The sequence below is a fragment of the Trematomus bernacchii genome, unplaced genomic scaffold, assembly GCF_902827165.1.
Source record: "Trematomus bernacchii unplaced genomic scaffold, fTreBer1.1, whole genome shotgun sequence".
Classification (NCBI taxonomy): Eukaryota; Metazoa; Chordata; class Actinopteri; order Perciformes; family Nototheniidae; genus Trematomus; species Trematomus bernacchii.
The window spans coordinates 1,388,612-1,416,080 of record NW_022987784.1 but is presented as its reverse complement, the minus strand read 5'-3'; the positions used below and the strand labels follow the sequence as shown (position 1 = coordinate 1,416,080).

Sequence of the window (27,469 nt, the reverse complement as noted above, 5' to 3'; positions counted from 1 at the left end):
TTAACTCACATGTGATCTTCATTTGGTTACATTGTGTTTGATTTGAACCCTAAATATCTGCATCCTTTCCCACTCTATGATGCAACTTCTGTACAATTACCCTCGGTATAAATAAAGTTGAATCATATCTTATTTCAAAACGTTTTGCAGGAGGTCTATATTCTTAACAACAATTAGGCACACTGACCTTCTTGTTTTAATCCATCCAAACTATAGCAGGACAGTCACACACCCCATATAAATTAACTAACTTGTCCTAACCATACACTACAAGTCTACATACAGAGTTTCCTTGCAGTCTTTCAACAGTACTCATGTTAAACCCTGTCAGAAGGGTGTGTTCACCTTATACCCGTCTCCTCTGCAACCTGTGATCTTTAGCTTTGCGCAGTGGCAGTATCGTAGCCCATGAGGTTTATCCGAGGCGTGATTATTGCTGGTTGAAAACTTTACCCAATACCCCCGCCTAGACGACTTGAAATATAGTCGGCGACGGCAATTTTTGACAGTCTCTCAGGAGACCGATAACGTGTTAAATAATAATATTTCATATGAAAAGGCTCTACTGTTGTAAGAAGATGCCGTCCCACCACTGGATTGATAATATCATTATCCAAACTCTCCACTAGATGTCTATAATGATTAAATGAATTTCGTGAACTAGGAACTTTCAACACAACTAATTAAGTCTTTTCACAACTGGTAGTATTCACTTCTTGTTCTAAAAAACCTAGAATACCTGTTATATAACACATACAGTTAGTAAAAAACTATATTTTGGGATGCTAAAATAAATATAAAGGGCTACTCTGAGAACAACTTAATTTGTAACCTTCTTTGGTAAGTGTGTTTAGTCTTAATCAACCCAGAGCATACTGTGTGAAGAAGCAGGAAATAAAAAGGAACTCACCTTGTGGTATAGGCAAGAGAGAAAGCCTTTGAGCTCCATACTGTTTCAGAAATAATCCTTGATAATCCATGATATGGCGTTTCATCACGGCAGAATCTGCCGGTAGAATCTCCCGCATGAGCTCAGCCCCCTCCTTTTTTTTTAATCAATTCTTTTTTTTTCAGAGCTTTATAGCCAAAATCAGCACTTTTGAAACAGGAAGTGAAATAGAGGGATATGAGGCATGGCTAGAATGGGTGATCTGTTTGGTATTTTGAGCAAAACACTTCATAGACATGTTTTTTTATATATTTGTATATATCTGAGACCTATGCTATTGCCTAAAAATAGCATGATAGGTCCACTTTAACTAACTTATCCTAACAATACACTACAAGTCTGCATACAGAGTTTCCTTGCAGTCTTTCAACAGTACTCATGTTACACCCTGTCAGAAGGGTGTGTTCACCTTATAGCCTCCTCCTCTGCAACCTGTGATCATCAGCTTTGCGCAGTGGCAGTATCGTAGCCCATGAGGTTTATCCGAGGCGCGATTATTGCTGGTTGAAAACTTTACCCAATACCCCGCCTAGACGACTTGAAATATAGTCGGCGACGGCAATTTTTGACAGTCTCTCAGGAGACCGATAAATTGTTAAACAATAATAATATATTATAAAAAGGCTCCACTTGAAGAAGGAAAAACAGAATACATGTTCAAACTTATTTCATATTTGTCTACATTAACTCACAAGTGATCTTCATTTGGTTACATTGTGTTTGATTTGAATCTTAGCTATCTGTTTTCTTTCCCACTTTATGATGCAACTTCTGTACAATTACCCTCTGTATAAATAAAGTTGAATCATATCTTATTTCAAAACGTTTTGCAGGAGGTCTATATTCTTAACAACAATTAGGCACACTGACCTTCTTGTTTTAATCCATCCAAACTATAGCAGGACAGTCACACACCCCATATAAATTAACTAACTTGTCCTAACCATACACTACAAGTCTACATACAGAGTTTCCTTGCAGTCTTTCAACAGTACTCATGTTAAACCCTGTCAGAAGGGTGTGTTCACCTTATACCCGTCTCCTCTGCAACCTGTGATCATCAGCTTTGCGCAGTGGCAGTATCGTAGCCCATGAGGTTTATCCGAGGCGCGATTATTGCTGGTTGAAAACTTTACCCAATACCCCGCCTAGACGACTTGAAATATAGTCGGCGACGGCAATTTTTGACAGTCTCTCAGGAGACCGATAACGTGTTAAATAATAATATTTCATATGAAAAGGCTCTACTGTTGTAAGAAGATGCCGTCCCACCACTGGATTGATAATATCATTATCCAAACTCTCCACTAGATGTCAATAATGATTAATTTCGTGAACTAGGAACTTTCAACACAACTAATTAAGTCTTTTCACAACTGGTATTATTCACTTCTTGTTCTAAAAAACCTAGAATACCTGTTATATAACACATACAGTTAGTAAAAAACTGTATTTTGGGATGCTAAAATAAATATAAAGGGCTACTCTGAGAACAACTTAATTTGTAACCTTCTTTGGTAAGTGTGTTTAGTCTTAATCAACCCAGAGCATACTGTGTGAAGAAGCAGGAAATAAAAAGGAACTCACCTTGTGGTATAGGCAAGAGAGAAAGCCTTTGAGCTCCATACTGTTTCAGAAATAATCCTTGATAATCCATGATATGGCGTTTCATCACGGCAGAATCTGCCGGTAGAATCTCCCGCATGAGCTCAGCCCCCTCCTTTTTTTTTTAATCAATTCTTTTTTTTTTAGAGCTTTATAGCCAAAATCAGCACTTTTGAAACAGGAAGTGAAATAGAGGGATATGAGGCATGGCTAGAATGAGTGATCTGTTTGGTATTTTGAGCAAAACACTTCATAGACATGTTTTTTATATATTTGTATATATCTGAGACCTATGCTATTGCCTAAAAATAGCATGATAGGTCCACTTTAACTAACTTATCCTAACAATACACTACAAGTCTGCATACAGAGTTTCCTTGCAGTCTTTCAACAGTATGCATGTTAAACCCTGTCAGAAGGGTGTGTTCACCTTATACCCGTCTCCTCTGCAACCTGTGATCATCAGCTTTGCGCAGTGGCAGTATCGTAGCCCATGAGGTTTATCCGAGGCGCGATTATTGCTGATTGAAAACTTTACCCAATACCCCGCCCAAGACGACTTGAAATATAGTCGGCGACGGCAATTTTTGACAGTCTCTCAGGAGACCGATAACTTGTTAAACATTAATATTCTATAATATAAAATGGCTCTAGCCTTCACATCAATGTATTGATAATGTAATTACCAGGACTCTCCACTAGATGTCAATAAAGATTATGTGAAGGAATGCTGTGAATGGGGAACTTCCAACACAACTATTTTCATGATAACACACAACTGTAGAGTACACAGTTATTCTTCACTTCTTGTTCTAGAAACCCCAGAATACCTTACTTTATACTTATTCAATATGTTTATTATCCACTAATTCACTTGTGATCTCTATTTGGTTTACATTGTGTTTGATTTGAACCTTAAATATCTGCATCCTTTCCCACTTTATGATGCTATTTCTACAATTACCCTCGGTATAAATAAAGTTGAATCATATCTTATTTCAAAACGTTTTGCAGGAGGTCTATATTCTTAACAACAATTAGGCACACTGACCTTCTTGTTTTAATCCATCCAAACTATAGCAGGACAGTCACACACCCCATATAAATTAACTAACTTGTCCTAACCATACATTACAAGTCTACATTCAGAGTTTCCATGCAGTCTTTCAACAGTACTCATGTTAAACCCTGTCAGACGGGTGTGTTCACCTTATACCCGTCTCCTCTGCAACCTGTGATCTTTAGCTTTGCGCAGTGGCAGTATCGTAGCCCATGAGGTTTATCCGAGGCGTGATTATTGCTGGTTGAAAACTTTACCCAATACCCCGCCTAGACGACTTGAAATATAGTCGGCGACGGCAATTTTTGACAGTCTCTCAGGAGACCGATAAATTGTTAAACAATAATAATATATTATAAAAAGGCTCCACTTGAAGAAGGAAAAACAGAATACATGTTCAAACTTATTTCATATTTGTCTACAATAACTCACTTATGATCTTCATTTTGGTTACATTGTGTTTGATTTGAATCTTAGATATCTGTTTTCTTTCCCACTCTATGATGCAACCTCTGTACAATTACCCTCTGTATAAATAAAGTTGAATCATATCTTATTTCAAAACGTTTTGCAGGAGGTCTATATTCTTAACAACAATTAGGCACACTGACCTTCTTGTTTTAATCCATCCAAACTATAGCAGGACAGTCACACACCCCATATAAATTAACTAACTTGTCCTAACCATACATTACAAGTCTACATTCAGAGTTTCCATGCAGTCTTTCAACAGTACTCATGTTAAACCCTGTCAGAAGGGTGTGTTCACCTTATACCCGTCTCCTCTGCAACCTGTGATCTTTAGCTTTGCGCAGTGGCAGTATCGTAGCCCATGAGGTTTATCCGAGGCGCGATTATTGCTGGTTGAAAACTTTACCCAATACCCCGCCTAGACGACTTGAAATATAGTCGGCGACGGCAATTTTTGACAGTCTCTCAGGAGACCGATAACGTGTTAAATAATAATATTTCATATGAAAAGGCTCTACTGTTGTAAGAAGATGCCGTCCCACCACTGGATTGATAATATCATTATCCAAACTCTCCACTAGATGTCTATAATGATTAAATGAATTTCGTGAACTAGGAACTTTCAACACAACTAATTAAGTCTTTTCACAACTGGTATTATTCACTTCTTGTTCTAAAAAATCTAGAATACCTGTCTTCAAACTTAGTTCCTAGTTGTCTACATTAACTCACATGTGATCTTCATTTGGTTACATTGTGTTTGATTTGAACCCTAAATATCTGCATCCTTTCCCATTTTATGATGCAACTTCTGTACAATTACCCTCGGTATAAATAAAGTTGAATCATATCTTATTTCAAAACGTTTTGGAGGAATTCTATATTCGGACACTATATTTTTGAAAGGTTATATAACACATACAGTTAGTAAAAAACTATATTTTGGGATGCTAAAATAAATATAAAGGGCTACTCTGAGAACAACTTAATTTGTAACCTTCTTTGGTAAGTGTGTTTAGTCTTAATCAGCCCAGAGCATACTGTGTGAAGAAGCAGGAAATAAAAAGGAACTCACCTTGTGGTATAGGCAAGAGAGAAAGCCTTTGAGCTCCATACTGTTTCAGAAATAATCCTTGATAATCCATGATATGGCGTTTCATCACGGCAGAATCTGCCGGTAGAATCTCCCGCATGAGCTCAGCCCCCCTCCTTTTTTTTTTAATCAATTCTTTTTTTTTCAGAGCTTTATAGCCAAAATCAGCACTTTTGAAACAGGAAGTGAAATAGAGGGATATGAGGCATGACTAGAATGGGTGATCTGTTTGGTATTTTGAGCAAAACACTTCATAGACATGTTTTTTTATATATTTGTATATATCTGAGACCTATGCTATTGCCTAAAAATAGCATGATAGGTCCACTTTAACTAACTTATCCTAACAATACACTACAAGTCTGCATACAGAGTTTCCTTGCAGTCTTTCAACAGTACTCATGTTAAACCCTGTCAGAAGGGTGTGTTCACCTTATAGCCTCCTCCTCTGCAACCTGTGATCATCAGCTTTGCGCAGTGGCAGTATCGTAGCCCATGAGGTTTATCCGAGGCGCGATTATTGCTGGTTGAAAACTTTACCCAATACCCCGCCTAGACGACTTGAAATATAGTCGGCGACGGCAATTTTTGACAGTCTCTCAGGAGACCGATAAAGTGTTAAATAATAATATTTCATATGAAAAGGCTCTACTGTTGTAAGAAGATGCCGTCCCACCACTGGATTGATAATATCATTATCCAAACTCTCCACTAGATGTCTATAATGATTAAATGAATTTCGTGAACTAGGAACTTTCAACACAACTAATTAAAGCTCCCATGTCATGCTTTTCCGGTTATTACCCGTCCCCTTGTGTGTTATGAAGGTTTTTATGCATGTAAACGGTGTGCAGAGTCAAAACCCTCAAAGTACACCCTGTAGCGAGTAAAACTCTAACACAGAAAATACCTCCCCAAAACGCCTCGTTGGAGATACGTCACTGCCCATTTGATTCTTCCGGGTACCGCCTGATGTCATGCGGTACCCGGAACGAAATGGACCAATCCCGAAGAGCTATGGCCACACCAGCAGCGGCGTGTTCCTCCTCCAGAGGTTCGAAGAACCGGCATTTCACAGACGAAAGCTTCCAAAACATTGCCCAGTTTGAGGCCGGATATGCACAGCTTGTTTGGACCGTTTGGAGCAGGGGAAGATCTGGGTATACAACCTGTAAGTTTGCATTGTTATTTGTGTATTTATCAAACAAGACTGTTTAAATGTGTAAACTGTGTTGGACTGCTAAGCCATTGACACAGTGCTAACTGTGCTAACTAAGTTGCTAGAGTTTCCATATATCAACTCTAATATCAGCAGATGGCCTGCATACATGTATGTCATAGGCAGGAGAATGTCTGCAGTCACACACACGGAATACTCATACAGTATACTGTACTGTGATTTACCGTACATTGTGACCGTACATATACTGCATGTAGCTAACGAGGCTAGCTGTATGCTAGCGCAAAACAATGTATTCATGCAAGTTACATTGTATGGTAGCAGAATACCCGTATACGATTGCAATTATAAACACGTTATTGCTAGCCTAATATGAACCACTAGCTTTTGTTCATAGTAGTTTTATTACACTGCATTATAGTTGCCTTTCCTCCAAGCTAACGTTCATATCGTGTTAGCTACCAAGGTAAACAAAGCTAGGTTAGCATATTAGCAGGCAAGCTGTTCATTACACAACTACTACTAACGAATCTAAAACAACTAAGTTTCTCTAATATTTTGTGATTTGCATTTGATTTCGTCCAGCCAGATCCTGGCGGACAATCCATGACGTGCTAAAAGGCACTTCTACTACTACTGAGGCGTCGTGCTAAAAGGCACCGCACCGGCTGTGCGCAGGCAAGATGCAAGGAGGAGGAATGGATGATATACCGTGTATATATGTATATTTATGTTCATTTTGTACATTTCTAAAAATAAAGTTTAATGGAAATACTTAGTAGGCCTATCCTTTCTTCCCTGAATTCATATATAGCAAACCATGATTTGATTTCTCATCAAACAGTAGTAGTTTATAACGGGTAAAAATAACTTACTCTTTGTTATGAGCGGCTCGTAGGCCACAACGGAAAGACAAGGAGACATACACGAGTTTACAAAACCACGGCATATTTATTGTGGTAAATGCAAAGATAGGTGGTTGAGAGGATCGCAGAGTTAGTCTTCCTGCAGCCGCTTTGGAGAGAGACTGGGGCCGTAGTGTCCGGAGGTGTCCGTGATCGTGCTGATTAGCTTCTTCAGCTCCACCCCATCGTAAGACAAAGGCCCTGGGGCCGTCACACTCTTCTATAACAACAGTTACAAATATATATGTATATAAAATATACGGCTGTGCCGACGCCATGATAAGACTGATGTTACGCTGAGAGCAGCCGGGAAAAGCACTGTTAGACATGGGCGCAGCCTCTCTGGTGGTTGACTAATCAGAACGAGTGGCCGAGCTGACCAATCGGAGCACACTAGGCTCACAGGGAGGGGGGGGCAAGAGCTCCAACGAGTCGTTTAGTGGAGAAAGTGAATACTGCTGAATACACATGCTTGACAGAGATGCTGTATGCGAAACCAATGTGAGTTTGGAAAATTGCACAGTATAAATCTATTTTAGTATACCTCAACAATGTAATTATGATCAGTGGAAATGGCCATGACATGGGCCCTTTAAGTCTTTTCACAACTGGTAGTATTCACTTCTTGTTCTAAAAAACCTAGAATACCTGTTATATAACACATACAGTTAGTAAAAAACTATATTTTGGGATGCTAAAATAAATATAAAGGGCTACTCTGAGAACAACTTAATTTGTAACCTTCTTTGGTAAGTGTGTTTAGTCTTAATCAACCCAGAGCATACTGTGTGAAGAAGCAGGAAATAAAAAGGAGCTCACCTTGTGGTATAGGCAAGAGAGAAAGCCTTTGAGCTCCATACTGTTTCAGAAATAATCCTTGATAATCCATGATATGGCGTTTCATCACGGCAGAATCTGCCGGTAGAATCTCCCGCATGAGCTCAGCCCCCCTCCTTTTTTTTTTAATCAATTCTTTTTTTTTTCAGAGCTTTATAGCCAAAATCAGCACTTTTGAAACAGGAAGTGAAATAGAGGGATATGAGGCATGGCTAGAATGGGTGATCTGTTTGGTATTTTGAGCAAAACACTTCATAGACATGTTTTTTTATATATTTGTATATATCTGAGACCTATGCTATTGCCTAAAAATAGCATGATAGGTCCACTTTAACTAACTTATCCTAACAATACACTACAAGTCTGCATACAGAGTTTCCTTGCAGTCTTTCAACAGTACTCATGTTAAACCCTGTCAGAAGGGTGTGTTCACCTTATAGCCTCCTCCTCTGCAACCTGTGATCTTTAGCTTTGCGCAGTGGCAGTATCGTAGCCCATGAGGTTTATCCGAGGCGCGATTATTGCTGGTTGAAAACTTTACCCAATACCCCGCCTAGACGACTTGAAATATAGTCGGCGATGGCAATTTTTGACAGTCTCTCAGGAGACCGATAACGTGTTAAATAATAATATTTCATATGAAAAGGCTCTACTGTTGTAAGAAGATGCCGTCCCACCACTGGATTGATAATATCATTATCCAAACTCTCCACTAGATGTCTATAATGATTAAATGAATTTCGTGAACTAGGAACTTTCAACACAACTAATTAAGTCTTTTCACAACTGGTATTATTCACTTCTTGTTCTAAAAAATCTAGAATACCTGTCTTCAAACTTAGTTCCTATTTGTCTACATTAACTCACAAGTGATCTTCATTTGGTTACATTGTGTTTGATTTGAACCCTAAATATCTGCATCCTTTCCCATTTTATGATGCAACTTCTGTACAATTACCCTCGGTATAAATAAAGTTGAATCATATCTTATTTCAAAACATTTTGCAGGAATTCTATATTCGGACACTATATTTTTGAAAGGTTATATAACACATACAGTTAGTAAAAAACTATATTTTGGGATGCTAAAATAAATATAAAGGGCTACTCTGAGAACAAGTAAGTGTGTTTAGTCTTAATCAGCCCAGAACATACTGTGTGAAGAAGCAGGAAATAAAAAGGAACTCACCTTGTGGTATAACGGGCAAGAGAGAAAGCCTTTGAGCTCCATACTGTTTTTTTAGAGCTTTATAGCCAACATCAGCACTTTTGAAACAGGAAGTGAAATAGAGGGATATGAGGCATGGCTAGAATGGGTGATCTGTTTGGTATTTTGAGCAAAACACTTCAAAGACATGTTTTTTATATATTTGTATATATCTGAGACCTATGCTATTGCCTAAAAATAGCATGATAGGTCCACTTTAACTAACTTATCCTAACAATACACTACAAGTCTGCATACAGAGTTTCCAAGCAGTCTTTCAACAGTACTCATGTTAAACCCTGTCAGAAGGGTGTGTTCACCTTATAGCCTCCTCCTCTGCAACCTGTGATCATCAGCTTTGCGCAGTGGCAGTATCGTAGCCCATGAGGTTTATCCGAGGCGCGATTATTGCTGGTTGAAAACTTTACCCAATACCCCGCCTAGACGACTTGAAATATAGTCGGCGACGGCAATTTTTGACAGTCTCTCAGGAGACCGATAAATTGTTAAACAATAATAATATATTATAAAAAGGCTCCACTTGAAGAAGGAAAAACAGAATACATGTTCAAACTTATTTCATATTTGTCTACATTAACTCACATGTGATCTTCATTTGGTTACATTGTGTTTGATTTGAACCCTAAATATCTGCATCCTTTCCCACTCTATGATGCAACTTCTGTACAATTACCCTCGGTATAAATAAAGTTGAATCATATCTTATTTCAAAACGTTTCGCAGGAGGTCTATATTCTTAACAACAATTAGGCACACTGACCTTCTTGTTTTAATCCATCCAAACTATAGCAGGACAGTCACACACCCCATATAAATTAACTAACTTGTCCTAACCATACACTACAAGTCTACATTCAGAGTTTCCTTGCAGTCTTTCAACAGTACTCATGTTAAACCCTGTCAGAAGGGTGTGTTCACCTTATACCCGTCTCCTCTGCAACCTGTGATCATCAGCTTTGCGCAGTGGCAGTATCGTAGCCCATGAGGTTTATCCGAGGCGTGATTATTGCTGGTTGAAAACTTTACCCAATACCCCGCCTAGACGACTTGAAATATAGTCGCCGACGGCAATTTTTGACAGTCTCTCAGGAGACCGATAACGTGTTAAATAATAATATTTCATATGAAAAGGCTCTACTGTTGTAAGAAGATGCCGTCCCACCACTGGATTGATAATATCATTATCCAAACTCTCCACTAGATGTCTATAATGATTAAATGAATTTCGTGAACTAGGAACTTTCAACACAATTAATTAAGTCTTTTCACAACTGGTATTATTCACTTCTTGTTCTAAAAAACCTAGAATACCTGTTATATAACACATACAGTTAGTAAAAAACTATATTTTGGGATGCTAAAATAAATATAAAGGGCTACTCTGAGAACAACTTAATTTGTAACCTTCTTTGGTAAGTGTGTTTAGTCTTAATCAACCCAGAGCATACTGTGTGAAGAAGCAGGAAATAAAAAGGAACTCACCTTGTGGTATAGGCAAGAGAGAAAGCCTTTGAGCTCCATACTGTTTCAGAAATAATCCTTGATAATCCATGATATGGCGTTTCATCACGGCAGAATCTGCCGGTAGAATCTCCCGCATGAGCTCAGCCCCCTCCTTTTTTTTTTAATCAATTCTTTTTTTTTTCAGAGCTTTATAGCCAAAATCAGCACTTTTGAAACAGGAAGTGAAATAGAGGGATATGAGGCATGGCTAGAATGGGTGATCTGTTTGGTATTTTGAGCAAAACACTTCATAGACATGTTTTTTATATATTTGTATATATCTGAGACCTATGCTATTGCCTAAAATAGCATGATAGGTCCACTTTAACTAACTTATCCTAACAATACACTACAAGTCTGCATACAGAGTTTCCATGCAGTCTTTCAACAGTACTCATGTTAAACCCTGTCAGAAGGGTGTGTTCACCTTATAGCCTCCTCCTCTGCAACCTGTGATCATCAGCTTTGCGCAGTGGCAGTATCGTAGCCCATGAGGTTTATCCGAGGCGCGATTATTGCTGGTTGAAAACTTTACCCAATACCCCGCCTAGACGACTTGAAATATAGTCGGCGACGGCAATTTTTGACAGTCTCTCAGGAGACCGATAACTTGTTAAACAATAATAATATATTATAAAAAGGCTCCACTTGAAGAAGGAAAAACAGAATACATGTTCAAACTTATTTCATATTTGTCTACATTAATGGCGCGTTTCCACTACAGCCCGCAGCACGGTTTAAGAGGGCTGTGACGTCAGCGGCCCGTCTTTGGTTGCGTTTCCACTTGGCCTAGTACCGGCCGGCGGGTCCTAATTCACAGTTTTTCTGGCCTCATAAAATCGTGGGTCCAGGGCCAGAGACAACGAGGCTGAGTCGGGCTGAGTATGCTAAACTAGAGAGAGCGTCGCTGGCAAGGGGGGCAACAACTACAACAAGATGGACATATTTGACCGTGATTTAATTGTAATACACGTTTCAAAATGATGCCGAAGTAACAACATACTGATACCGGTTAGTAAAAACCATGAATTAATGCTTTGTCAAGTCTGCAGACAGACGGCAGGGGAAAAACCTTTTAAAATGCTTGTTTTCTAAATGGAGATTGGCTAAGCTAACGCAGTATATGCTCCGACCGTCCACACTCACAACAACGGCCTATACAGACATAAATAAAGCAGCGACTGTATTCACCATGACACAGGCAGTCTGTGGTTTGTACTTGTTTAACTTTTGTCTAGTTTCTGAACAGATATGAGGAGCTGTGAGCTCTGAGTGCTAACAGCTAACGGCTGTGTTGTTTTTCTGGGGTCCTCTGAAGATCACGTCACGGCTCCGCCTACACTGCGTTACTATAGATACTGCCCCAGTTCCTAAACTGTAATGAGAATGCGCCATAAAGTGAGCCAGTCCTAACGAGGCCCAGCCATACCGAGCGGGGCCGAGCGAGGCCGTGTAGTGGAAACGCGCTCACTTATGATCTTCATTTTGGTTACATTGTGTTTGATTTGAATCTTAGATATCTGTTTTCTTTCCCACTCTATGATGCAACCTCTGTACAATTACCCTCTGTATAAATAAAGTTGAATCATATCTTATTTCAAAACGTTTTGCAGGAGGTCTATATTCTTAACAACAATTAGGCACACTGACCTTCTTGTTTTAATCCATCCAAACTATAGCAGGACAGTCACACACCCCATATAAATTAACTAACTTATCCTAACAATACACTACAAGTCTACATTCAGAGTTTCCTTGCAGTCTTTCAACAGTATGCATGTTAAACCCTGTCAGAAGGGTGTGTTCACCTTATACCCGTCTCCTCTGCAACCTGTGGTCATCAGCTTTGCGCAGTGGCAGTATCGTAGCCCATGAGGTTTATCCGAGGCGCGATTATTGCTGGTTGAAAACTTTACCCAATACCCCGCCTAGACGACTTGAAATATAGTCGGCGACGGCAATTTTTGACAGTCTCTCAGGAGACCGATAAATTGTTAACAATAATAATATATTATAAAAAGGCTCCACTTGAAGAAGGAAAAAACAGAATACATGTTCAAACTTATTTCATATTTGTCTACATTAACTCACATGTGATCTTCATTTGGTTACATTGTGTTTGATTTGAACCCTAAATATCTGCATCCTTTCCCACTCTATGATGCAACTTCTGTACAATTACCCTCGGTATAAATAAAGTTGAATCATATCTTATTTCAAAACGTTTTGCAGGAGGTCTATATTCTTAACAACAATTAGGCACACTGACCTTCTTGTTTTAATCCATCCAAACTATAGCAGGACAGTCACACACCCCATATAAATTAACTAACTTGTCCTAACCATACACTACAAGTCTACATACAGAGTTTCCTTGCAGTCTTTCAACAGTACTCATGTTAAACCCTGTCAGAAGGGTGTGTTCACCTTATACCCGTCTCCTCTGCAACCTGTGATCATTAGCTTTGCGCAGTGGCAGTATCGTAGCCCATGAGGTTTATCCGAGGCGTGATTATTGCTGGTTGAAAACTTTACCCAATACCCCGCCTAGACGACTTGAAATATAGTCGGCGACGGCAATTTTTGACAGTCTCTCAGGAGACCGATAACGTGTTAAATAATAATATTTCATATGAAAAGGCTCTACTGTTGTAAGAAGATCCCGTCCCACCACTGGATTGATAATATCATTATCCAAACTCTCCACTAGATGTCTATAATGATTAAATGAATTTCGTGAACTAGGAACTTTCAACACAACTAATTAAGTCTTTTCACAACTGGTATTATTCACTTCTTGTTCTAAAAAATCTAGAATACCTGTCTTCAAACTTAGTTCCTATTTGTCTACATTAACTCACATGTGATCTTCATTTGGTTACATTGTGTTTGATTTGAACCCTAAATATCTGCATCCTTTCCCATTTTATGATGCAACTTCTGTACAATTACCCTCGGTATAAATAAAGTTGAATCATATCTTATTTCAAAACATTTTGCAGGAATTCTATATTCGGACACTATATTTTTGAAAGGTTATATAACACATACAGTTAGTAAAAAACTATATTTTGGGATGCTAAAATAAATATAAAGGGCTACTCTGAGAACAACTTAATTTGTAACCTTCTTTGGTAAGTGTGTTTAGTCTTAATCAGCCCAGAGCATACTGTGTGAAGAAGCAGGAAATAAAAAGGAACTCACCTTGTGGTATAGGCAAGAGAGAAAGCCTTTGAGCTCCATACTGTTTCAGAAATAATCCTTGATAATCCATGATATGGCGTTTCATCACGGCAGAATCTGCCGGTAGAATCTCCCGCATGAGCTCAGCCCCCTCCTTTTTTTTTTAATCAATTCTTTTTTTTTTCAGAGCTTTATAGCCAAAATCAGCACTTTTGAAACAGGAAGTGAAATAGAGGGATATGAGGCATGACTAGAATGGGTGATCTGTTTGGTATTTTGAGCAAAACACTTCATAGACATGTTTTTTTATATATTTGTATATATCTGAGACCTATGCTATTGCCTAAAAATAGCATGATAGGTCCACTTTAACTAACTTATCCTAACAATACACTACAAGTCTGCATACAGAGTTTCCTTGCAGTCTTTCAACAGTACTCATGTTAAACCCTGTCAGAAGGGTGTGTTCACCTTATAGCCTCCTCCTCTGCAACCTGTGATCATCAGCTTTGCGCAGTGGCAGTATCGTAGCCCATGAGGTTTATCCGAGGCGCGATTATTGCTGGTTGAAAACTTTACCCAATACCCCGCCTAGACGACTTGAAATATAGTCGGCGACGGCAATTTTTGACAGTCTCTCAGGAGACCGATAAAGTGTTAAATAATAATATTTCATATGAAAAGGCTCTACTGTTGTAAGAAGATGCCGTCCCACCACTGGATTGATAATATCATTATCCAAACTCTCCACTAGATGTCTATAATGATTAAATGAATTTCGTGAACTAGGAACTTTCAACACAACTAATTAAAGCTCCCATGTCATGCTTTTCCGGTTATTACCCGTCCCCTTGTGTGTTATGAAGGTTTTTATGCATGTAAACGGTGTGCAGAGTCAAAACCCTCAAAGTACACCCTGTAGCGAGTAAAACTCTAACACAGAAAATACCTCCCCAAAACGCCTCGTTGGAGATACGTCACTGCCCATTTGATTCTTCCGGGTACCGCCTGATGTCATGCGGTACCCGGAACGAAATGGACCAATCCCGAAGAGCTATGGCCACACCAGCAGCGGCGTGTTCCTCCTCCAGAGGTTCGAAGAACCGGCATTTCACAGACGAAAGCTTCCAAAACATTGCCCAGTTTGAGGCCGGATATGCACAGCTTGTTTGGACCGTTTGGAGCAGGGGAAGATCTGGGTATACAACCTGTAAGTTTGCATTGTTATTTGTGTATTTATCAAACAAGACTGTTTAAATGTGTAAACTGTGTTGGACTGCTAAGCCATTGACACAGTGCTAACTGTGCTAACTAAGTTGCTAGAGTTTCCATATATCAACTCTAATATCAGCAGATGGCCTTGCATACATGTATCTCATAGCAGGAGAATGTCTGCATTCACACACACGGAATACTCATACAGTATACTGTACTGTGATTTACCGTACATTGTGACCGTACATATACTGCATGTAGCTAACGAGGCTAGCTGTATGCTAGCGCAAAACAATGTATTCATGCAAGTTACATTGTATGGTAGCAGAATACCCGTATACGATTGCAATTATAAACACGTTATTGCTAGCCTAATATGAACCACTAGCTTTTGTTCATAGTAGTTTTATTACACTGCATTATAGTTGCCTTTCCTCCAAGCTAACGTTCATATCGTGTTAGCTACCAAGGTAAACAAAGCTAGGTTAGCATATTAGCAGGCAAGCTGTTCATTACACAACTACTACTAACGAATCTAAAACAACTAAGTTTCTCTAATATTTTGTGATTTGCATTTGATTTCGTCCAGCCAGATCCTGGCGGACAATCCATGACGTGCTAAAAGGCACTTCTACTACTACTGAGGCGTCGTGCTAAAAGGCACCGCACCGGCTGTGCGCAGGCAAGATGCAAGGAGGAGGAATGGATGATATACCGTGTATATATGTATATTTATGTTCATTTTGTACATTTCTAAAAATAAAGTTTAATGGAAATACTTAGTAGGCCTATCCTTTCTTCCCTGAATTCATATATAGCAAACCATGATTTGATTTCTCATCAAACAGTAGTAGTTTATAACGGGTAAAAATAACTTACTCTTTGTTATGAGCGGCTCGTAGGCCACAACGGAAAGACAAGGAGACATACACGAGTTTACAAAACCACGGCACATTTATTGTGGTAAATGCAGAGACAGGTGGTTGAGAGGATCGCAGAGTTAGTCTTCCTGCAGCCGCTTTGGAGAGAGACTGGGGCCGTAGTGTCCGGAGGTGTCCGTGATCGTGCTGATTAGCCTCTTCAGCTCCACCCCATCGTAAGACAAAGGCCCTGGGGCCGTCACACTCTTCTATAACAACAGTTACAAATATATATGTATATAAAATATACGGCTGTGCCGACGCCATGATAAGACTGATGTTACGCTGAGAGCAGCCGGGAAAAGCACTGTTAGACATGGGCGCAGCCTCTCTGGTGGTTGACTAATCAGAACGAGTGGCCGAGCTGACCAATCGGAGCACACTAGGCTCACAGGGAGGGGGGGGCAAGAGCTCCAACGAGTCGTTTAGTGGAGAAAGTGAATACTGCTGAATACACATGCTTGACAGAGATGCTGTATGCAAAACCAATGTGAGTTTGGAAAATTGCACAGTATAAATCTATTTTAGTATACCTCAACAATGTAATTATGATCAGTGGAAATGGCCATGACATGGGCCCTTTAAGTCTTTTCACAACTGGTAGTATTCACTTCTTGTTCTAAAAAACCTAGAATACCTGTTATATAACACATACAGTTAGTAAAAAACTATATTTTGGGATGCTAAAATAAATATAAAGGGCTACTCTGAGAACAACTTAATTTGTAACCTTCTTTGGTAAGTGTGTTTAGTCTTAATCAGCCCAGAGCATACTGTGTGAAGAAGCAGGAAATAAAAAGGAACTCACCTTGTGGTATAGGCAAGAGAGAAAGCCTTTGAGCTCCATACTGTTTCAGAAATAATCCTTGATAATCCATGATATGGCGTTTCATCACGGCAGAATCTGCCGGTAGAATCTCCCGCATGAGCTCAGCCCCCTCCTTTTTTTTTTAATCAATTCTTTTTTTTTTAGAGCTTTATAGCCAAAATCAGCACTTTTGAAACAGGAAGTGAAATAGAGGGATATGAGGCATGACTAGAATGGGTGATCTGTTTGGTATTTTGAGCAAAACACTTCATAGACATGTTTTTTATATATTTGTATATATCTGAGACCTATGCTATTGCCTAAAAATAGCATGATAGGTCCACTTTAACTAACTTATCCTAACAATACACTACAAGTCTGCATACAGAGTTTCCTTGCAGTCTTTCAACAGTACTCATGTTAAACCCTGTCAGAAGGGTGTGTTCACCTTATAGCCTCCTCCTCTGCAACCTGTGATCATTAGCTGTGCGCAGTGGCAGTATCGTAGCCCATGAGGTTTATCCGAGTCGCGATTATTGCTGGTTGAAAACTTTACCCAATACCCCGCCTAGACGACTTGAAATATAGTCGGCGACGGCAATTTTTGACAGTCTCTCAGGAGACCGATACATTGTTAAACATTAATATTCTATAATATAAAATGGCTCTAGCCTTCACATCAATGTATTGATAATGTAATTACCAGGGCTCTCCACTAGATGTCAATAAAGATTATGTGAAGGAATGCTGTGAATGGGGAACTTCCAACACAACTATTTTCATGATAACACACAGCTGTAGAGTACACAGTTATTCTTCACTTCTTGTTCTAGAAACCCCAGAATACCTTACTTTATACTTATTCAATATGTTTATTATACACTAATTCACTTGTGATCTCTATTTGGTTTAAATTGTGTTTGATTTGAACCTTAAATATCTGCATCCTTTCCCACTTTATGATGCTATTTCTACAATTACCCTCGGTATAAATAAAGTTGAATCATATCTTATTTCAAAACGTTTTGCAGGAAGTCTATATTCGGACACTATATTTTTGAAAGGTTATACATACGGTTAACAAAATACTATATTTTGGGAATGCTAAAATAAATATAAGGTCAACTCTGAGAACAACTTAATTTGTAACCTTCTTTGGAAAGTGTGTTTAGTCTTAATCAGCCCAGAGCATACTGTGTCTACTATATACGCCATATAAGTTAACTAACTTGTCCTAACAATACACTAAAAGTCTACATTCAGAGTTTGATTGCAGTCTTTCAACAGTACTCATGTTAAACCCTGTCAGAAGGGTGTGTTCACCTTATACCCGTCTCCTCTGCAACCTGTGATCATCAGCTTTGCGCAGTGGCAGTATCGTAGCCCATGAGGTTTATCCGAGGCGCGATTATTGCTGGTTGAAAACTTTACCCAATACCCCGCCTAGACGACTTGAAATATAGTCGGCGACGGCAATTTTTGACAGTCTCTCAGGAGACCGATAACGTGTTAAATAATAATATTTCATATGAAAAGGCTCTACTGTTGTAAGAAGATGCCGTCCCACCACTGGATTGATAATATCATTATTCAAACTCTCCACTAGATGTCTATAATGATTATGTGAATTTCGTGAACTAGGAACTTTCAACACAACTAATTAAAGGTGGGTTAGGTAAGTTTGAGAAACCGGCTCGAGATACACTTGTTGTTATATTCCATGGAATGCTCTTAACATCCCGATAGCAATCAATATCTTAAGTGCTTTGACAAAAAATCCATAAAAAAATGTCATCTCTGGAAGCCGTAGTACTGTAAAAAGTACGACCAATCATCTGAGCCGGCCCGGCTAAAATAACTGGATGGCCTACCTGCCTGTCAGCTTTCCATCTGTGCACAAACTTATCTCGTGCCCTCATTGGTCATGTGCGCGTTCGTGTGTGTTGGAGGAGGGGCTCTGTAAGGAAGTGGCAGATTTATTTCGGCTGTGTATTTTTTAATTCACAACTGGTATTATTCACTTCTTGTTCTAAAAAACCTAGAATACCTGTCTTCAAACTTAGTTCCTATGTGTCTACATTAACTCACATGTGATCTTCATTTGGTTACATTGTGTTTGATTTGAACCCTAAATATCTGCATCCTTTCCTATTTTATGATGCAACTTCTGTACAATTACCCTCGGTATAAATAAAGTTGAGTCATATCTTATTTCAAAACATTTAGCAGGAAGTCTATATTCGGACACTATATTTTTGAAAGGTTATATAACACATGCAGTTAGTAAAAAACTATATTTTGGGATGCTAAAATAAATATAAAGGGCTACTCTGAGAACAACTTAATTTTTAACCTTCTTTGGTAAGTGTGTTTAGTCTTAATCAGCCCAGAGCATACTGTGTGAAGAAGCAGGAAATAAAAAGGAACTCACCTTGTGGTATAGGCAAGAGAGAAAGCCTTTGAGCTCCATACTGTTTCAGAAATAATCCTTGATAATCCATGATATGGCGTTTCATCACGGCAGAATCTGCCGGTAGAATCTCCCGCATGAGCTCAGCTCCCTCCTTTTTTTTTTAATCAATTCTTTTTTTTTTTTAGAGCTTTATAGCCAAAATCAGCACTTTTGAAACAGGAAGTGAAATAGAGGGATATGAGGCATGACTAGAATGGGTGATCTGTTTGGTATTTTGAGCAAAACACTTCATAGACATGTTTTTTATATATTTGTATATATCTGAGACCTATGCTATTGCCTAAAAATAGCATGATAGGTCCACTTTAACTAACTTATCCTAACAATACACTACAAGTCTGCATACAGAGTTTCCATGCAGTCTTTCAACAGCATGCATGTTAAACCCTGTCAGAAAGGTGTGTTCACCTTATAGCCTCCTCCTCTGAAACCTGTGATCATCAGCTTTGCGCAGTGGCAGTATCGTAGCCCATGAGGTTTATCCGAGGCGCGATTATTGCTGGTTGAAAACTTTACCCAATACTGTTGTAAGAAGATGCCGTCCCACCACTGGATTGATAATATCATTATCCAAACTCTCCACTAGATGTCAATAATGATTATGTGAAGGAATGCTGTGAATGTGGAACTTCCAACACAACTATTTTCATGATAACACACAACTGTAGAGTACAGTTATTCTTCACTTCTTGTTCTAGAAACCCCAGAATACCTTACTTTATACTTATTCAATATGTGTATTATACACTAATTCACTTGTGATCTCTTGGTTTAAATTATGTTTGATTTGAACCTTACATATCTGTATCCTTTCCCACTTTATGATGCTATTTCTACAATTACCCTCGGTATAAATAAAGTTGAATCATATCTTATTTCAAAACGTTTTGTAGGAAGTCTATATTCGGACACTTATTCTTGAAAGGTTATTTAACACATACGGTTAACAAAAAACTATATTTTGTGATTCTAAAATAAATATAAGGGCAACATACATCCAGAACAGCGCTGCTAGGATCCTGATGAGAGTACAGAAGTACGAACATATCACACCCATCCTCAGATCACTGCACTGGCTCCCGGTCTCACTAAGGATTGAATACAAAATCACCCTCTTCACCCATCAGTGCATACATGGAAATGCTCCCTCCTACATCAAGGAATTGCTCACCCCACAAACCTCCACGAGGAACCTACGTTCAGAAAAGGCAAACCTCCTCATTCCACCAAGGACAAAACTGAAAACCATGGGAGACCGAGCCTTCTGCTCCGCTGCTCCGAGACTGTGGAATGCCCTCCCAAACCAGCTGAGGACACCACAGACTGTGGATGCTTTCAAAAAAGGCCTAAAAACGCATCTTTTTAGAATAGCCTTTAACTAGATTTTTAAAACCCCCACATTTTGCCATGCCGGCATAAATGTTACTGCTTTTATTCTGTTGTTTTTATTGTTTTTGTTGTTTTATTTCACCCTTTTTAAATGTTGTAGCACTTTGAGTTTTGTCTACGCAAATGAAAAGTAGGGTTAAGGTTATAAATCAAATGTATTATTATTATCATTATTATTAACTCTGAGAACAACTTAATTTGTAACCTTCTTTGTAAAGTGTGTTTAGTCTTAATCAGCCCAGAGCACTGTGCCTACTATATAGGGGAGAGTGGGGTAAGTTGAGCCATTTTTTAGTTATGCTGTCCTCTAAGCAAGGAGAAATTACACATAGTAAAAATGAAAGCACACACCTATAATTCAGGATGTCTCCTATCAATGGCAATGATAAGAATTAATATTTGATAAAGGGCAGTGAAAATATTACTTCTACAAAAAAAAAAGTCTTGTGGCTCAACTTGCCCCGGGTAAGGGGGGGTTTGAAATGAAATGAAATGAAAGTTGATCCAGGTCAGGGGGTAAATTGAACCACTGTTCAAACTTGGGCATACCTGTTCAAACCTGGGCATACCTACAAAAAATCTTAAAGGTAACTTTAAACAATAAATAACAAACCAAATACAAGTTTAGTTTTTGAAATATTTTTAATATAAATTTCGATTGAATTGATTGATTTTTTTTAACATGTTAATAAAAGGAAAAGTAATCATACAAATGGTGATACAATTTCATACATCTTACCAATCAAACACAGGGTAACTTTAAATGTAACCTACAATGAGCTCTTATTATCAACGTGGCCTACTTTCATTAATTTCTCCATTGAAAAACTGGCTCAACTTACCCCAAGGCCCATGGTTCACTTTACCCCATAGCCACCATTTTAGAAAAAATAGTCTAGCATTAAAATTCAGAGTCATCTTTAGCTTAATGACTCACATGGTTTAATACGCTGCCAACACATCAACATATACAATATATTTGTTTAAACCTGGATACATTTTTTTTGACATGACAGCCGATATAGCTGACGTCTAGAAAATGTACTTTGACAAGCAAAAAACGTTTTTTTGTAAAAATGTTTACTTACCAGACCACAATGAGCATCTCTCTTTCACAGGCAATGATAAATGGGAGAAGCTTGCATAATTTCTGGTCACGTGATTACAACTATAAGGCGTTGCCTGGTTACAGGGGGTGGTTCAACTTACCCACTGGCTCAACTTACCCCCTTCTCCCCTACGCCATATACGACATGTTTTTTATATATTTGTATATATCTGAGACCTATGCTATTGCCTAAAAATAGCATGATAGGTCCACTTTAACTAACTTATCCTAACAATACACGACAAGTCTGCATACAGAGTTTCCTTGCAGTCTTTCAACAGTATGCATGTTAAACCCTGTCAGAAGGGTGTGTTCACCTTATATCCTACTCCTCTGCAACATGTGATCGTTAGCTTTGCGCAGTGGCAGTATCGTAGCCCATGAGGTTTATCCGAGGCGCGATTATTGCTGGTTGAAAACTTTACCCAATACCCCGCCCAAGACGACTTGAAATATAGTCGGCGACGGCAATTTTTGACAGTCTCTCAGGAGACCGATAAACTGTTCAAATAAAGTCCGAAACTGTATCTTTAAATCGTTACACAATAGGATTTTACAAAGTGTTATTATTAGGTCCAGTGGCTGCAAGTATTTCTGCAATGAAAGTCTCATGTTCCTTTATCCCTACTGTAAGCAATAATATAACTTCAAGAGAAAAAATACAATGCAAAAACATGTTCCAAGTAAGTTACAGTAATAGGAAAACATAAACATATCGAATAGAATAAGGGATAACAATTTAAAATGAAACACAGTAGTAAAAGCACGTTATATTCATCGTGATCACAGGGTAAACCTCACCTTTTAGGGACATTTACTCGTGTATTAGATAGCCCCGTAGTGTAAAGCAGTATTTAATTTGTACACCACTTTTTTGTAGGCTATTTCATAGTCTCAGCACTGTTGTATAATGTATTTAAAAAATAGAAGAAGACGAAACATGTTTGTATTTCTAGCCTGTGTGATTTGATTTACGGGGACTATAAACAGAGACGTACCGGAGCCTTACGTCATTTCCGCTTTATAACTTCTCCAAACAGTGCATTTATTTTAACGCTATGGGTCTCTGATGTTGGTTGTTTATTCGGGGCTTTTTTCGTTTCGATAAACTACTACACGATTTAACTACAAAGTTGCATAAAACATGTTACATCTGAAAGGATTACCGTTCAGGACACGTCTGTTGTTGTTATTATTATTATGTGTCATCCTGTCTTTTCAATGCATACTTCTCCCTTTCAGGAGATGCATTAATAAAGTCTCCATAGTTTACCTCTCGGAATAACTGGGTTATTTTTCGATTTAGTTACAATACTTTATTATAGTCTAGTAGACTCGTAACCGAACTAGTTGTTTAGACCATAACAGACTGTAGTACTGCCTGGAATTAGACCACTTTCGTTTCAAACTATCATCAGCTTTGCGCAGTGGCAGTATCGTAGCCCATGAGGTTTATCCGAGGCGCGATTATTGCTGGTTGAAAACTTTACCCAATACCCCGCCCAAGACGACTTGAAATATAGTCGGCGACGGCAATTTTTGACAGTCTCTCAGGAGACCAATAAAGTGTAAAATATAATTTTTTACTTATATCTTGATCTAGTATCAAAGCCGTAGACCATGACATCACTTGTAACGCTGACCGCATGTGAAGAATGTATTCTTACGTCCCACACATGTGCATTGTTACAGCAACGTATAGATAGAGAAGAAGACAAAATAACACTATTATATTAAAAGGCATGCACATAGTATTTCAAATAATAATGATTACTAATTACAGAAGTTCACATTCAAGTAGTAAGCAGTATTTACAAAAATAAAATAAGTGTATGAAGTGTGGTATAAAACATTAGTGCAATTATTATTGTACTACATTGCAGTAATGGGAGTAATAACTAGGAGTAGCAGCCAGTATTAATAATCATATTACTAGTTGTTTGTATATGTTGTACATTATTTACAAGTAACTAACATTTATAAAAACAATAGAAACAAATATCCTCTCTGCGGTACTTCTAAAGGTATTCTGGATTTTTTTTAAACAATATTTTACTTTGCTGTTTGTGTGTTTGGTCACTTTATCCTGAGGACATTGTAATTGTGATAGTCTACATTGTTTTGGTATATTTTCGCTCTCAAACATGCTACTGAATAACATTTTTTGTTAAATATATCATGGTCGGAATATATTCATCCTATTCATTCTGGCTGAACTGGAGGGGGGTCCCTTAACAGAGACGTATCGGCTGCTTCGTCAATTCCGCTTCTTACTTCTTCCAAACGTGCATTTATTTAACGTTTTGTGCTGTTATGTTACGTTGTTTGTGCGGGACATTACTCTTAATCATAACTTGAAGATAAACGACTCGACGACAACATAATTAAACACTTTACATCTAATAACGGCTGTATAGTTATAGGATTACAGCTCACGTGTGTGTTTTCATTATATATCCTGTCTTTAAAATGCGTACTGTTCCTTTTCATGAAGATGTAATTGTAAAGTATTCATGGCTTTTCTCTATGGATAACGTGGTTTATATTTATAAGTTATTAAAACGATATTACAACACGTTAAAAAAGTAAGCAGCGGCCATTGTTGAAACCATGACACAGAGTAGTGTGGCAGAGATACAAACTGCTGGCGCTGTTGCTATATCTCCAGCTTTGCGCAGTGGCAGTATCGTAGCCCATGAGGTTTATCCGAGGCGCGATTATTGCTGGTTGAAAACTTTACCCAATACCCCGCCTAGACGACTTGAAATATAGTCGGCGACGGCAATTTTTGACAGTCTCTCAGGAGACCGATAACTTGTTTATAGGAAATGACATCCATCTTTTAAACCTGACAAATCAACCTGATCCTAGATGAAGATATTTATCACGGTATATTCAGATTTGAGGTGTATTGACTGTAATTAAAATATACTATACTCCGATTAGTAATTTAAATTCATTTTGTAGTCCACATCTGACAGCTGTAATGTGTTACAGTGTACCTATTATAATGCCTGAGATTAACTGTTTAGGATTTAAAGTTGGGAATGTATACTGTATGCACATCTGTTTTTGCAAAAAAGCTTTTTGTGGTCATTATCTATCATTCTTGATACATATTTTAAGTACTACCTCAGTTCTCTAAAAGGTTATATGTGTATTTGGTCTGCAGTCCCAAAAGTAGCCTTTATTTTACTTTAAAAAATCTTTGACAAATGCTATTGATAAAGCATCAGCATTCGGCTGTCTTATATTTCCCCTAATATCATATATATGAGATGTATTGATTTACATACTGTCGATAATAAAGAAAGCAGATTTCGGTTACGCTTTTACGTCTCTTCCTGTGTGAAGCAATACAATATGTTTTGTTTTTTTCAGTATCCTGGTCAGGGTGCAATGTGCCTACCAAACCAGCAGAGGGCGCTCTGTAACAGGATATGGGTTAGTCAACGTGAGGAGGAAATAGACTTTGACGTAGAGGAACATACATCTTAGTCAGTAGTTTTTTTTAGCAAAGTAATGAACGATTTAAAGACATATTATAAAGACATCAAACAATTAGAGTCCTTGTTGGTGTTTTTGCATTTGAGCTCCACAGTCTCTTGTGACTGATGTTTTCTTTCTAAAGTGAAATGAACATGTGTGCAGCCAGTGTGTCCTACCACCCTGTAGAGAACCATAATTGCAGTGATCTCTGATTAGAAGAAGGGTGGGTATTAGGCAGTCAACGGGGTGGGGGGTTTAATCAACTTCAGGCTTTTCATTAGGCAGATGAGCTCAAAGCCTCTTGTCACCCGTTAAAAGCTCTCCTCTTGCCTGTCATGCAAGCGCACTCAATATTCTCCTCCTCTCACACTATCCATACTGTGACATGGCTGGTTTATACCTCAAAAGTTGTAGCTCTAATTCCCAGAACCATACATATTTAACTGTACAAAACTGTATCAAAGCCTAGAATACTCCCCAGGGTGGAGGGGAAACAAATGTAAAAACTGTATCAGCTGTAGTTAATGGCGTACTTTCTAACACTGTAGTGCAATACAACCCGTTTGATTCTATTATTTCAAATATGCATTTTGGTTGCATCGGGGTTAATGCTTTCTATATTAATTTAAGTAATATACCAGAGTGGACTTGACGTGTGTTTCAGTCAACAATCTCCCAGTTAAAATATTCATTTTGTTAGTTAATTAAACATTTTGTATTATTTTGAGCATGTATTGTGCCTGGGTTTTGGTCACTATTAATAGTTAATCGGGGTTTCGATATTGTAATCCAGATGCTTCCAATATATCTTAAATGGTAATCAAATTGTGGGGGTAATTTGGATTATGCTTGCAGACAACTAGGATTGGATTTACTTATCAAAGGTGACATTTGGGTTTTGAACAGTGATTCATATTTACATAAATTACTTGCAGCTTTTCTATTTAATCATCCCTCAGTTTGACCCCACGGTGCACTAGATTTGACTATCTGTTACACCGGCCGTAACAAATGGAGATTTAAATCTGAAGTTGTCTGTGTGTGGTCCTGTTGACCTGCCAATGACCCTTTCTACATGTGAAGATGCACTTGTGGCACTCGATAAGCAGGAGTTTCTCATTCTTCACAGCACATTTGACGTCTCTCACACTGCAGCTCTTTATCTGGCAGAAATGAAATGGCAAGATATTGCTTTGTTCAACGCGAGCGACAGCTGGCCAAACATAAACAAATAAATTGCACAGCATCATAGGGCTAGTTCCTAGGTAACCATGTGACAGGGCCGACAATTGCTATGGAAACCAGCGTATCCTCTCTCTGTCTCTCTCCGTCTCTCAGTTCTTTTGGGAAATGTGTGAGAGTATTTCCTTTTCCTGTGAATTGGCTTTTACTTTCCTGGTTTGACAGTTGTGGAGGAAGACACCGTCACGTCACAGAAAGTCATTTCCCCTCGTACTCTGTACAAGATGTAGAATACACTCAGACAGGTTTATATACCAAAAACACAAATGGGAAGAATCATGGCTGACAATAAAATGTCACAAGTAGAGCTGACAAAGGTTTTGGAAATATTAACCCTACTTTTGTACATTTTTATGCTATAAAATGCCCTCCTTTTAGGCTTTTACTCAACTAGTATACACTGAAAAAACTGAAATGTTGACTTTGATCAAATGTATTATGTCAACACATTTCACATAACTGCATTAGGTTAGGTGAAAACAATCATATTGTTTAAATAAATAAATATTAGGTTCAACTTAATATTATTACTTTCAACTAACCTAATACAGAAATGTGAAATTTGTTGACATTATACATTTAATTAAAGTCAATGTTTCAGTTTGTTCAGTGTTTATGAAAACAGTAATTAGCCTGAACCATGGATGTATAATAAGAACTGGATACAGCGTGGTAGGCGGGGCCTCGTTCATTCCTATGAGAGTTGCTGTTTTTAATAAGGGCTATACAAACGTTCATACTGGGTAGTTTATTTAGTTTAAAAAAAATTATCCAACGATTTACAGACGTCTCTTTCCCAATGTAAGTCAAT

The 27,469-nt window shown here is 38.3% G+C and overlaps 19 non-coding genes and 1 pseudogene across 19 annotated transcripts; all 20 read left to right on the top strand.

The window, feature by feature from the left end:
• The first annotated feature begins 379 nt into the window (after positions 1–379).
• On the top strand, positions 380–521 carry LOC117497514. Its single transcript, XR_004557414.1, has one exon. It is a non-coding gene; the product is annotated as a U4 spliceosomal RNA (small nuclear RNA).
• Positions 522–1,392: 871 nt separating this feature from the next.
• On the top strand, positions 1,393–1,533 carry LOC117497493. Its single transcript, XR_004557393.1, has one exon. It is a non-coding gene; the product is annotated as a U4 spliceosomal RNA (small nuclear RNA).
• Positions 1,534–2,011: 478 nt separating this feature from the next.
• On the top strand, positions 2,012–2,152 carry LOC117497492. The gene has a single exon (XR_004557392.1). It is a non-coding gene; the product is annotated as a U4 spliceosomal RNA (small nuclear RNA).
• Positions 2,153–3,018: 866 nt separating this feature from the next.
• LOC117497510 lies at positions 3,019–3,160 on the top strand. Its single transcript, XR_004557410.1, has one exon. It is a non-coding gene; the product is annotated as a U4 spliceosomal RNA (small nuclear RNA).
• Positions 3,161–3,797: 637 nt separating this feature from the next.
• Positions 3,798–3,938, top strand: LOC117497503. Its single transcript, XR_004557403.1, has one exon. It is a non-coding gene; the product is annotated as a U4 spliceosomal RNA (small nuclear RNA).
• A 479-nt stretch (positions 3,939–4,417) lies between these two features.
• Positions 4,418–4,558, top strand: LOC117497491. Its single transcript, XR_004557391.1, has one exon. It is a non-coding gene; the product is annotated as a U4 spliceosomal RNA (small nuclear RNA).
• A 1,086-nt stretch (positions 4,559–5,644) lies between these two features.
• Positions 5,645–5,785, top strand: LOC117497490. The gene has a single exon (XR_004557390.1). It is a non-coding gene; the product is annotated as a U4 spliceosomal RNA (small nuclear RNA).
• A 2,782-nt stretch (positions 5,786–8,567) lies between these two features.
• Positions 8,568–8,708, top strand: LOC117497487. The gene has a single exon (XR_004557387.1). It is a non-coding gene; the product is annotated as a U4 spliceosomal RNA (small nuclear RNA).
• Positions 8,709–9,661: 953 nt separating this feature from the next.
• LOC117497489 lies at positions 9,662–9,802 on the top strand. Its single transcript, XR_004557389.1, has one exon. It is a non-coding gene; the product is annotated as a U4 spliceosomal RNA (small nuclear RNA).
• A 478-nt stretch (positions 9,803–10,280) lies between these two features.
• On the top strand, positions 10,281–10,421 carry LOC117497508. Its single transcript, XR_004557408.1, has one exon. It is a non-coding gene; the product is annotated as a U4 spliceosomal RNA (small nuclear RNA).
• Positions 10,422–11,292: 871 nt separating this feature from the next.
• On the top strand, positions 11,293–11,433 carry LOC117497488. Its single transcript, XR_004557388.1, has one exon. It is a non-coding gene; the product is annotated as a U4 spliceosomal RNA (small nuclear RNA).
• Positions 11,434–12,673: 1,240 nt separating this feature from the next.
• LOC117497518 lies at positions 12,674–12,814 on the top strand. Its single transcript, XR_004557417.1, has one exon. It is a non-coding gene; the product is annotated as a U4 spliceosomal RNA (small nuclear RNA).
• A 478-nt stretch (positions 12,815–13,292) lies between these two features.
• On the top strand, positions 13,293–13,433 carry LOC117497502. Its single transcript, XR_004557402.1, has one exon. It is a non-coding gene; the product is annotated as a U4 spliceosomal RNA (small nuclear RNA).
• Positions 13,434–14,519: 1,086 nt separating this feature from the next.
• LOC117497517 lies at positions 14,520–14,660 on the top strand. The gene has a single exon (XR_004557416.1). It is a non-coding gene; the product is annotated as a U4 spliceosomal RNA (small nuclear RNA).
• Positions 14,661–17,439: 2,779 nt separating this feature from the next.
• Positions 17,440–17,580, top strand: LOC117497515. Its single transcript, XR_004557415.1, has one exon. It is a non-coding gene; the product is annotated as a U4 spliceosomal RNA (small nuclear RNA).
• A 734-nt stretch (positions 17,581–18,314) lies between these two features.
• Positions 18,315–18,455, top strand: LOC117497509. Its single transcript, XR_004557409.1, has one exon. It is a non-coding gene; the product is annotated as a U4 spliceosomal RNA (small nuclear RNA).
• A 1,417-nt stretch (positions 18,456–19,872) lies between these two features.
• LOC117497516 lies at positions 19,873–19,955 on the top strand (annotated as a pseudogene).
• A 2,323-nt stretch (positions 19,956–22,278) lies between these two features.
• LOC117497512 lies at positions 22,279–22,420 on the top strand. Its single transcript, XR_004557412.1, has one exon. It is a non-coding gene; the product is annotated as a U4 spliceosomal RNA (small nuclear RNA).
• A 923-nt stretch (positions 22,421–23,343) lies between these two features.
• LOC117497511 lies at positions 23,344–23,485 on the top strand. Its single transcript, XR_004557411.1, has one exon. It is a non-coding gene; the product is annotated as a U4 spliceosomal RNA (small nuclear RNA).
• Positions 23,486–24,593: 1,108 nt separating this feature from the next.
• LOC117497498 lies at positions 24,594–24,734 on the top strand. Its single transcript, XR_004557398.1, has one exon. It is a non-coding gene; the product is annotated as a U4 spliceosomal RNA (small nuclear RNA).
• The last annotated feature ends 2,735 nt before the right edge of the window (positions 24,735–27,469 follow it).